Here is a 10,529-nt window from a genome sequence, read left to right on the forward strand (position 1 = left end):
TCCTTTTAGTCCGTGCCATCGACCTCCACGTCTCCAAAAACTATTAAAAAAACATCAATGAGCAACACTGTTTGCACAAATGTTCCTTTGAGGCAGTCCACATACACCATCCTGCTGTAAATACTCACTCGAGCACAAAATGTGAATTAATCCACGGCTGATAGCAGTCCTCCCAAAAGACATCCCGTTTGAGTAACATTTACAAAAAAATCTACAGTGTCCAGATGTTTTAGCTCTAACGCTTAAATTTACTTTTGTAAAAATTACATTGTTGTGATCAGTTTCTAAAGATTTACATCTTTGGTGGGAACAAATGGGCTTGATGGATAGTGCCACAGTCATCGTAGGGAAGTCAGAAAACACTGTAAGACAGAATAACACACTTTTGATTTTGGTCTTTTCATAGGGTTTGTTGAAAATATGAAAGGTGTTTGAGATCTGACTCCCCTTTTCAGTGTTTGTTGCAGCCCGTGGCTCTAGTAAAAAGACGTTGTTTCATATTGTAATTCTGATGCCTGGTGAGGGTCCATGATGGAAACATTGTCTAATGACAGCATGTGGGAACTTTTTCTTTGACTTGACTTCATTTTCCTATGCACCTGTCTACCAGGTGTGCATTAGACAACACTCAGAAAAGCACATGTAAAAGCTTTCATTAAGTGGCAACTTTTTTTATCAAAATGATATTTGACATTTACTTTCATGAAATTGTTACAGGTTACATCTTGAAATACCAGATAGAGCAACAAGAGATTTATATTTTATTAGCCTTTTCATTGACTTGAAAAACTGCAGCACAATGCCTCAAAATCTCAAAATATTATTGAACAGTACAGAATTTGTACAACTTATTTAATCCTTCCTTTTTCAAAAATTATAATAACTAACTGGTTGTTAATCCCCCTGAGTGACCTGGGCACAGGTGGCAGCTCTGAAGGTATGGAGGGACTTAAGCTGTAATATATTGCCACACCAAATTTTTAAGTTTTAAAAATAAATACCAATTACATCAGATGACAATTTAACTTATGCAGAAGGTGAATTTTAACCACCCTCTGCTCGCCCAGAAACCTCTTTTGGCCCTCCCTTTGGACAAATAATTTTTGCACAGTCCCTAACTTAACTGTTCTAGATATACAGTAAATCTTCATCATCTCGTGGTGAACTTGCGCAGCCTCCACATCGCACCATGTCGTGTCTGTTGTTTCTCTTTACAATGCATTCATCAGAGGCTGCTGTCAGAGTCAACAATACTCAGAATGACAGCTGCCTTCTCTGGCCCGCACCGCCACCAAGTTTAAGTTACAGGAGCCATTGATTCTCTATGGGGTGCTGGCTGCCTGGGTTAGCACACACAATGCCGGGGCAACAATGTGGCTGCATTGTCCAGGTCACAGCGCTGAGCAGGAGAGTGACAGCGTACAGCGAGCTATGACTTCATTAGACCAGCACTGCTCCCCTTTCTTTCTCTCTCTCTCTCTCTTTTGCTCTCTGTTCCCTAAGTACTCCTCTCTGTCTCCCCCTCTCTCTGCCTGGCAAGGTGCGCCCTTCTCAGTACTCATTAACGTCCAGTATGAGCCACTGAGTTACAGGTATTAGCCGAGGAACATTGAAGATCGCCACACAAGGACATGCTGCCTGGTTAAACCCATGAACCCCCCCCCCCCCACCCACACACACACACACAGAATGACACATTAGGAATTACCTTCACGTTCAGTCTGCTTCTAATTTTCACATTAAAAAAGCATATTAAGAAATAATAGGCTCCCCATAGTTCACATAACTTACTGGCTCTGGCCATGTCTGTCTTTCTGGAGGACTTAGATCAGTGCGTGTACTCAGACTTGTGCAGAAGAAAAGCTTGGAGGGTGAGAGTTTGGGACTATTATTCTGCCAGCCCTGGTCCAACAATTATGGTTGGGCCTGCTGAATAGTTCATTAGAGCAGCTAAATTATGCTCTTCAGTTTGGGATGAAGGTCCTTTCACTCAGAGCCAAAGAGAGAAATAACTGGGAGAAGACAGTAGTGTTCACCATGAAGCTGACAGACTATTCAAGGACAGCTTTCTTTCATTTCTCTCGTGGTTATGTTCTATATTAGACTAATGTTCAATTAGGTTGTCAAGGCCAGTTAGTGAAATGCAATTCTTTTACAGAGGCAGGGGGAAACAATCCTTTTATCATATTCCATCATACTCGTGAATAATGCCCCTTTACATGTATGGCTAGCTAATGAAATCATTAACTATTTGTTCACGGCAATGATTTCAAATAGGATAAGATTTCATGTTAATGGCATGCAAAAAGAGAACCTCTAAAGGGGTTTATTTCAATGCATGATGCCACTTCATATGGACAAGGTTCTGAATGTGGTGATGATGCAGGGGCTTCGTCAAATTCATACTGTGTGCAGATGACATGACAGGGAGTGGACAAACTAACAGGTACACCTTAAAATATAATGCAAAAACTAAAAGACCCCTGTGCTCTCCCAAACATCAAATTAGCCTTCAGCCAAAAGAAAAGCAAAAAAGTTTTGTACAGTCCTTAGCTTCACTGTTCTTTTAGTCGCTGCAGCTTTAGATGTAAATCTTAATAGTCTCGTGGTGACGAGCAGTCTCCACATTGCACCCATGACACGAAAGGGTTGGACAAAATAACAGGTACACCTTAAAATATAATGCAGTCCAACTCAGCAATGCCACAGTTGAAATTCTCACAGTCTCAAGAAAAACCGAGAATTACAAGCTTCACAGAGTACTGCAGGGATGTTTTGTTGGATCACATTATATTCTACAGGTGTTGCTGTGCGTACATCCAGTGTATTATATATCAAAGCGGATTTATCAGCAACCCAGCCGGCTTCCCAGCTCACTCTCCTGCCTCAACCAGCTCTCGTGTGATGCACAAAATCAATGACATTCCTTCTTTTGAATGTTAGGTTTTTGTGAAATGATGATTTGAATTCATTCTCCAATAGAAATAGCAGCAACTAGGGGCTGAGGTACTGTGAACAACTTTTTGTTGATCAAAATATTTCATTTTGTTATCAGAAGAAAATCCTCATCTTTCGGGTTTTTCAGTAAATAATTTAAGGAAGTTTGTGGTGATTTCAAGGATTTCTTATTTCAGAAGAAAAAAGATTTTTCTATGTCTTTTCTCAGTGTTTTCATCAGTGTGTGGTGTGAACAGTGTATGTTGATGATTAATTGACGATTATTCTACCTGCGCTATGATACAAAGATTCAGCTGTCTTTGGGGGGTTTGCATTTCATTATCTGAACTTAATGATGAAAAGGAGAAAAAGCGACAGTGGCCAGTAATTTTCTGCTTTTCTGGGAAGGCTTTAGTCTCTTGAAGCTCAGGGTGGACTCTTGTGCTAACACAGAATATAATGTCCGACTGGCTGAGCTTGCAAGCTAGTTTTTATGTTATATCTAACTGGTGAGGTTGACCACTGGCACCCAGAACTCGTAAACTCAAATGCCACAAAGGCAAAATGTGGCAGAAACAAGCCTCAGCTGACCGGCTGCGAGAACACAAGGGGCTGTTAGGCTGTGCTGTTGCAGTAAAACCCCACAGTCTACGGTGAATTATAAAACATTTCTCCTACATGTATTTGCAGCCTTTGTTGCACAAAGCAAAGCTGCTCCAGACTTGAATAAGGTTATTCTAATTCCTCAGCTTCTCTTTTGTGATTATTGTACATTTAATAACAGAGATCAATAATCTGTGGACTTCATGACAAGAATCATTACTATTTTGTAACCATGTGAATACATATACATCCTCTGTTCATCTCTCCCTTTGTTCCTCTACTATCCATTCCTTTTCCCGCTTTTTCTTTGCTTTCCTCGCCTCTTGTGCTTTACGCTTATCCTTTTTTCTTTCCTTTCCTTTTCTTTGTCTCCTGTTTTCTTTCCTTTGCTCCTCTCTCTTCTCCTCTTTCATTCTCCCGTTTCCATTTCCTATGCTTTTTTTTCCCTTTACAACCCTATTTTCTCTCCTTTAACCTTTCCCTTTTCTTGTCTTTCCTCCCCTTTTCTCTCCTCTCCTCTCTTTCCTCCTCCTGTTCTTCCCCTCACCCCTCCCTTTAACCCTCCTCCTCCTCCTCACTCGCCTCATCCACAGTTCCCGTCCTCCCACCTTTTGCTCCACCTGCTCGTATCGATTCTGCGTTAGTGAATTTGGAGCCGAGGGGAGCTCTGGGGAGGGATAATGACCACTGAGCGGAAGTGAGCAGAGCCGGACGTGGCTACTTCCTGCACAGCATGGTGGTCATTTCATCACCTGGGTCATTTGTCTAACACCCACACCCACACCGCCTCTACCCCATCGCCTTCTCCACTCTGCCTCCCCTACCTCTTTTTTGTTCTTTTTTTTTTTTGCTTTTCGCTCTTTCTCCCAACCTTCAGGATCTCTCTAAATACCACGCAGGGCTGCAGACAGGAAGATGACGGACCATCAAGGGTCGCTGTAGGCTGATCATTAGCAGTGCCCTGTGGTTGACTTCAATTAGCCTGCAGAGACACTGTGCTGCAGCCGAGCGCAGAAAGAACATGCAGTAAGGGGGGCTTCGCAGCTCTGCACAGATTTACAGTTAGGTTTAAGTTCTGGCACAACGGAGATACACACACAGAGCGACTGTAAATCTCACAGGAAGATTAAAATTTTCAGTTTAATTTCACTGCTTTTAAATTATGGCTGTAGAGGCTCTTTAGTAGGACTTTGTACTTGCTAAAAAAAATTTTAATTATTTGCTTCACAAACCTTTTCAGAACCAAAATATCTAATATTATGATAAAATATAATTGCAGCATTAATAACACTAAAAGTAGCTTAATTCAGTTTTTGGAAACCAGTCAGTCAGTCATTGACTTTTATTTGGATGTGGTGAAGCTGCAAATAATCCTGATTGACCCGACAGACACTTTCTACATATTTTGACTGCTATTATTGTACAAACTAAGTCAGTGAAAATGTCACTGAGCATGGTGACAGTTGAAGAGGAGGAGGAGGGAAAATCTGTGGAGTGGGTAAAATGGCATGATGGAGAAATGGAGACAAGAAATCAAGGGCGAGACAGAAAAATGGAAAAAACAAAACAAGGAACGCGAATGCGAGCGGAGAGAGCCAGTCTGCTGCTGAACAGACAACTTTGGAATTATCAACAACGGTGACAGCAGATGATGATTGTTGTTAATGTGTGTGTGTGTGTGTGTGTGTGTGTGTGTGTGTGGAGGTGGGCGGTGGGAGCAATTATGTATAACTCCCCCTTCGCTCGCTACATTCCCCTCTCTCTCTCTCTCTTTCTACCCCCTACGGCGGCCCTGATGGGACACAACCTTTCATTTGCTCATTGCGGTAATTGGTGTATGTGAGGGGGAGGTACATGTGTTCTGCTCCCCCTCTGCGTCTGTCAGAGAATTAGAAAATGGAATTCTCTGAAGAGCAGTGTGCGTCTGCCTTCCTCATCCAAGATGACACATTTTCATTATTCGCTCTGTGACAGAACAGATTTTTCTGTCCTCTGGCCACTAGCATACATTATGATTTGCAATTCTGAAGATAATTTATATTGTGATTAATTTCACATTTAAACAAATCAAAGTTAAATTAATGGGTTCAGCAATTAAGTCATTTTTTGTTACAGGTCATTCTCGGCTGGGATGGAAATAATAAATGATAACATCTCTTTACAACTGAAAACAGTGTTCAAATTGCAATTGAATTAGCTTATTAAATGAACTTAAAAGGAAATACATTCCTCCCTCAAGTATCATCAATACATGCCACATATTTATGATCATAATTAATAAGCTGTGTTTTAAAAATACATAGAAAAAGTTGGAGCAACTTCAAAATTCATATTTTACTTTTGCTAATTTGTAATCTAAAACATATAGGGCAAAGTGTGTAATTAACTGCTTTAAAATTGTACTGTCATGGTTTTATAATGCATGTATTGCTGAAATGATCAGTTATCAAATTATTTATCAAATCAATTTCTGGGCTAATACAATGCCTTACAAATGAGCCCCAACTACAGAAATACTGAAGTTGAAAAAAGTTATAGGACTCTTCAAACCAAACTGTGTAACAGATGTATAAGTTCTCAAAAATCTTAATTTGATGCCTTGTTAGACTTTCACTCCCACAGACCATAAAATCTACAAACAAAATATGTTCTTGATTCTTGTTACTAATTTCTTCTTTAAATGAATACATTTAAATATGTGATTAAAAACCTCAGAAAATCACATGAACTCCAAGCATGCATTCTTTTTCTTCATTATGACTAGCTACTGCTAACCAGCTAGCTAGATAGCTACTGCTTTAATTATGTAGTATAACCAACTCAATTAGTAAGATATTTTTACATAAAAATTGTGTCAATTCAATAACAGGAAAAGGGAAAAAGAGGCTAAATTACTAAAATGCTCACCAGATAGTTGTGTATGGAATTAAGTCCATATTAAATGAATAAATACTAGGGTGACCAGACGTCCCGAAAAATCCTGGACAGTCCCGAATTACGAGCAGTTGTCCCGACCCCTTTCCGGTTTGTCTGGAAAATAAGACCTAACATGAGTTTTAATTATAGCCTAATTAAACATATAGGCCTACTGATCTGTAGTATCTGTTGTATAGTTCGCTTGCTCCAGCAGGAGTTGCAGGTTATCTGTACACTGTGTCAACAGCGTTGTTATGGCCACAAAGTAACACTCGTGCTCTTTTCCCCTTTCTGTTTTCTTGTGGTTAGGACAGGGAAAGTGTAGCTTCAGGCAGCCACGGCACGGCGGAGAGATCTGACACGGGCGTTGCGCAGACAGATGTGGTACTACACTGATGACATGAATAAAATAAATACAAAAATTAGGTAAAGATCATGATTTACCTACATATCCACAGTTGTATTTTTCCTAATAACAGACAGGTGACTTCATGAACAAAAATAATTATTTTATGGGTATGTGTTTGGATTTTCACGTGTGTGTTAATGTTCGTTGACACTCAATGTACCGGTGGCCACATACATTTCCCAGCAACCCCCCTGCTGAGCCCGGTTCCATTGGCCAAACACTCCCCCAGTGCTCTGAACTCCCAGTCTGGGCAGAATCAGCTAATAGGAGAGCTAGTTACACGGCTAACTGAACTAACGACAGCTACAGTTAGCAGCAGTTAGCAATTACTTTAGCAATAAGTAAAGCTATCTGTCCATCAGGAAACTCCATAAATCACCAAGAGTTGAGGCAGAGGAGGATGCCAGGGGTGCCAGGAGCCAAACCCGGAAAAAAAACCCCCACCTCAGTATTGTACTCCCTGTCGCCAAACTGGCCTCTATCAGTCTCGAAAGCCTGTGTTCAGTCTTACTGCTCAGTTGTTTGAATATATGGAAATAAAAGAGCTGGAAAATAAATGTGGCATTAGGAAATAAAACTTCTTTGAAATGAATATAAGTAGTCATTTCAAAAACGCTCTTATAAAAACCGTATTGAACATAACTGACTTATTTATGTATTACTGTTTACATTTATTTATTCATATTCATTTTTCATAGCATGTTTATTTATTTATTTATTTATTTAATATTAACTTAAATGGCCTTCCACTGCAGTTTTTACATGCTGTTTTTTGTTCCTAAATGTACACGTTTTTTGGCATAACAATTTTCATACAGTAAAACAGGTGTCAAAAACTTAACCCAAATTTGACCAAATATGTGGTTATTGTGTTTTGATAGTATTGATCAATTGTCACATACCACATAGCAGGAAGCATACAGTTTCACAAATGCGGCAATTGCTTACACATAGTCATGAGAAGAAAACTATTTGAAAATATCACATGCATTTTGTTAATTATCTTCAGAAGAGAAGGAAAATGCTTTTTATGACATTCAGTGGAAATAAGGTCTTAATTTTGCAAAACAAAAGCACTAACAGTGCCACTGGTGTGCTATCATGTAGACTCATTTTGTGGTCACAGTTCATGTGAAAAGCCGGTATTCATGTTTAAAAATGCTACAAATCCATTTAGGATGGCTACAAAGGACTCTGTGTCTCTGGTGAGAATTAACACACACAGGCGAATGGAAAAAAGAGCACAGAGCGTAGCTGTCTAAAATAATCTGGGGGTTAAAATGTATGCGTAAGAAACTATTGGACATATAAATAAATATTTAACCCTTTGGCAGCCTATTCAAGAGTGAATGAAAGACTCTGTGATCTCCAGTGGTTGGAGAAATCGCTGAAGGGGAGAACAGAGAAAACAGCCAGACCACTGACCTCTCACAGAGGGAGCATCCTGTACACGGCGGCCTGAGACGAGGGCTCGCCGCAGGGGTAGAAGCAGCCTGAGATGTGGGGGCGGCAGGAGGGCAAGGGGGCTGTTGCTGGAAGAGCAGCAGGGAAGGTGAGGTGGAGAGGCGAGGGGAGCTCTCGAGAGGCAAGGTTATTGGGTTAGAGTATGGAGCGCGAGCAGAAAAAGCAGAGGAGATGCACGGAGGAGAGGAGGAGGAGGGGTGCCTTGTTGAGGGAGGAGAGGTGAGGGAAGTGGTGTAAGGGAGGTGCGAGGGAGAGAGAGAAATGGGGGAGTGATAGCGAGAGAAAGGAAAGGTGCTATGTGGGGATTAAAGCTGAAATGAGCGACATATGGAAAAGGTGAAAGGGAGTCGGAGAGAGGTGGAGAACATGGAGGAAGAAAGTAGTGCAGGGAAAGAGATCGACAGAGAAATCTTTTATTAAACAATCACATTTTTTTCCTCGCACCTGGCGCCAAACTACAACCTAATGAAATCGTAATCAGATAGAACAAAATCAGATCAAGTGAAGGTGTAAATGCACCCGGGGCACACTGAAGTTCAGACCCCGTCTGCATGGAGTAATTGTGTACACAGAAATAAACTCACAAACAGGTGGAAGGCAGCTCAGACCTCAACCCACATGTCAATATGGATTTACAAGGATACTTGTAGACTGTACAGCTGACTGAACAAGACCAAGCTATTCCTGTCGATATCATCCCGTAAATATTCCCAGTGGAGGGAGAGAAACCCAAATTTCACAAACCTACATTGCGATGTCAGATGTAGCTCTATTCTGAATCATCTGAGACGTATGTTAATGCCAGGTGGAGAGGGGGTTTAAGAAGTAAGGGCAATTTTGGGGGAGAGCTTATGTTTGCCCTTTCAGGTTTATTAGATAGGATATAGTGCAGGAGAAGCAGGAGAGGTATAGCAGAAGCCACAAGTCTGATTGGATGCAGAAACATTGTGGGTACGCACTTTATCGACAGCGATTAAAGTGGGCACTGGAGGATGGAGAGATGGGCAGGAGGATGAATAGGAGAACAGGTGCTGCGTGTGGAGGCCGGGGGAGGGTGGGGGGGAGAAGGAAGGCGCTGCGGGGAACTGCGGGGTGTGTGGTGAAAGGGTGAGGGTGCCTGCGTCGTTGACACGGTTGCAGAGGGAGAGCGGGTGAGTAAAGGGAGAGAAAAGGATGGAGGGACGCTTGGAGGAGTGGTGCGCTTGGCAAGGTCTGCAAGTCAAAGAGCCCTCACTGGGTTCACGATTTGACCCATTCCTTTTCTTTTCTGGCTCTCTGGCTGAGCCTCAAGCAATGTTCTCTGGCCCTCAAATGTCCCCCGTCCTTTCATTTCATTTTGCTTCCTTTGCTTTTCTGCCTGTTGACTACATCCTCTCCCTAACCCTGAACCCAAATCCTAAAGCTTCAGGAGGAAGTTAAAATTTGAGCGGTATCAAGTACAGGCAGAGGTGGTGAAGAGCTCACCGCAGGTGAACCAAAAGCTCATTGCCGCATAGGAGACTGCTTGAATCTAAATTTGGATTTTCAGCTTCCTGACACAGGAGTTTTATCCTGGCAAATAGGATTGAATCTCCAGTGTCTCACTTGGTGGTAGCATATACTGATCGTTCATTTTACATTTCAAGAGGTCGTGCCTCACTACTAACAAGTCCCAAAGCCAAATCGTAAAATAAATTGACAGCTAATAAACAGCTTCTTACTGTACTGATTGAGTCTTACATCGACACAAACTTTCCTGCCAAAGTTAGAACAGTTTTGGTTATTTCACATTTCTATTTTATTTTTATATTTTTTGTTTTGTCTGTGGAAAAAGGTAATGCCATACATTTCTGTGCACCAATCAGGATTTAGCAATCAGTGACGGCAGCTATGGGGTGGTTTGCTTCTGTTTCCAGACCACTGTTAATCAAATCTGATCAAACCACATCTACACAGTCCTGATGAAGCAGAATAGCTGAGTTTACAAGTGTTAAACTTAAGGATGTTTTTCCCAGGATTTTACTTTAAGATTGTTGCACATTTAGTTATGAGTATTTAAAGGGACACCCCAGCACACCAACTGAGTGTTATTCATCCGTAAAAAGTCTGAAAAAAAGTCTTTAAAAAATGTCCCTGAAGGACAATGAAAGGCAAGGAGGTTTAATGAAAGATGTTTGACTTACTTTATGGGAATTGTAGGATCTGGTGTTTTTGAACTTAA

This window comes from Micropterus salmoides, unplaced genomic scaffold (assembly GCF_014851395.1).
Source record: "Micropterus salmoides isolate LMB-PRFRI ecotype aquatic unplaced genomic scaffold, ASM1485139v1 Ms_hic_scaffold_8, whole genome shotgun sequence".
Taxonomy (NCBI): domain Eukaryota; kingdom Metazoa; phylum Chordata; class Actinopteri; order Centrarchiformes; family Centrarchidae; genus Micropterus; species Micropterus salmoides.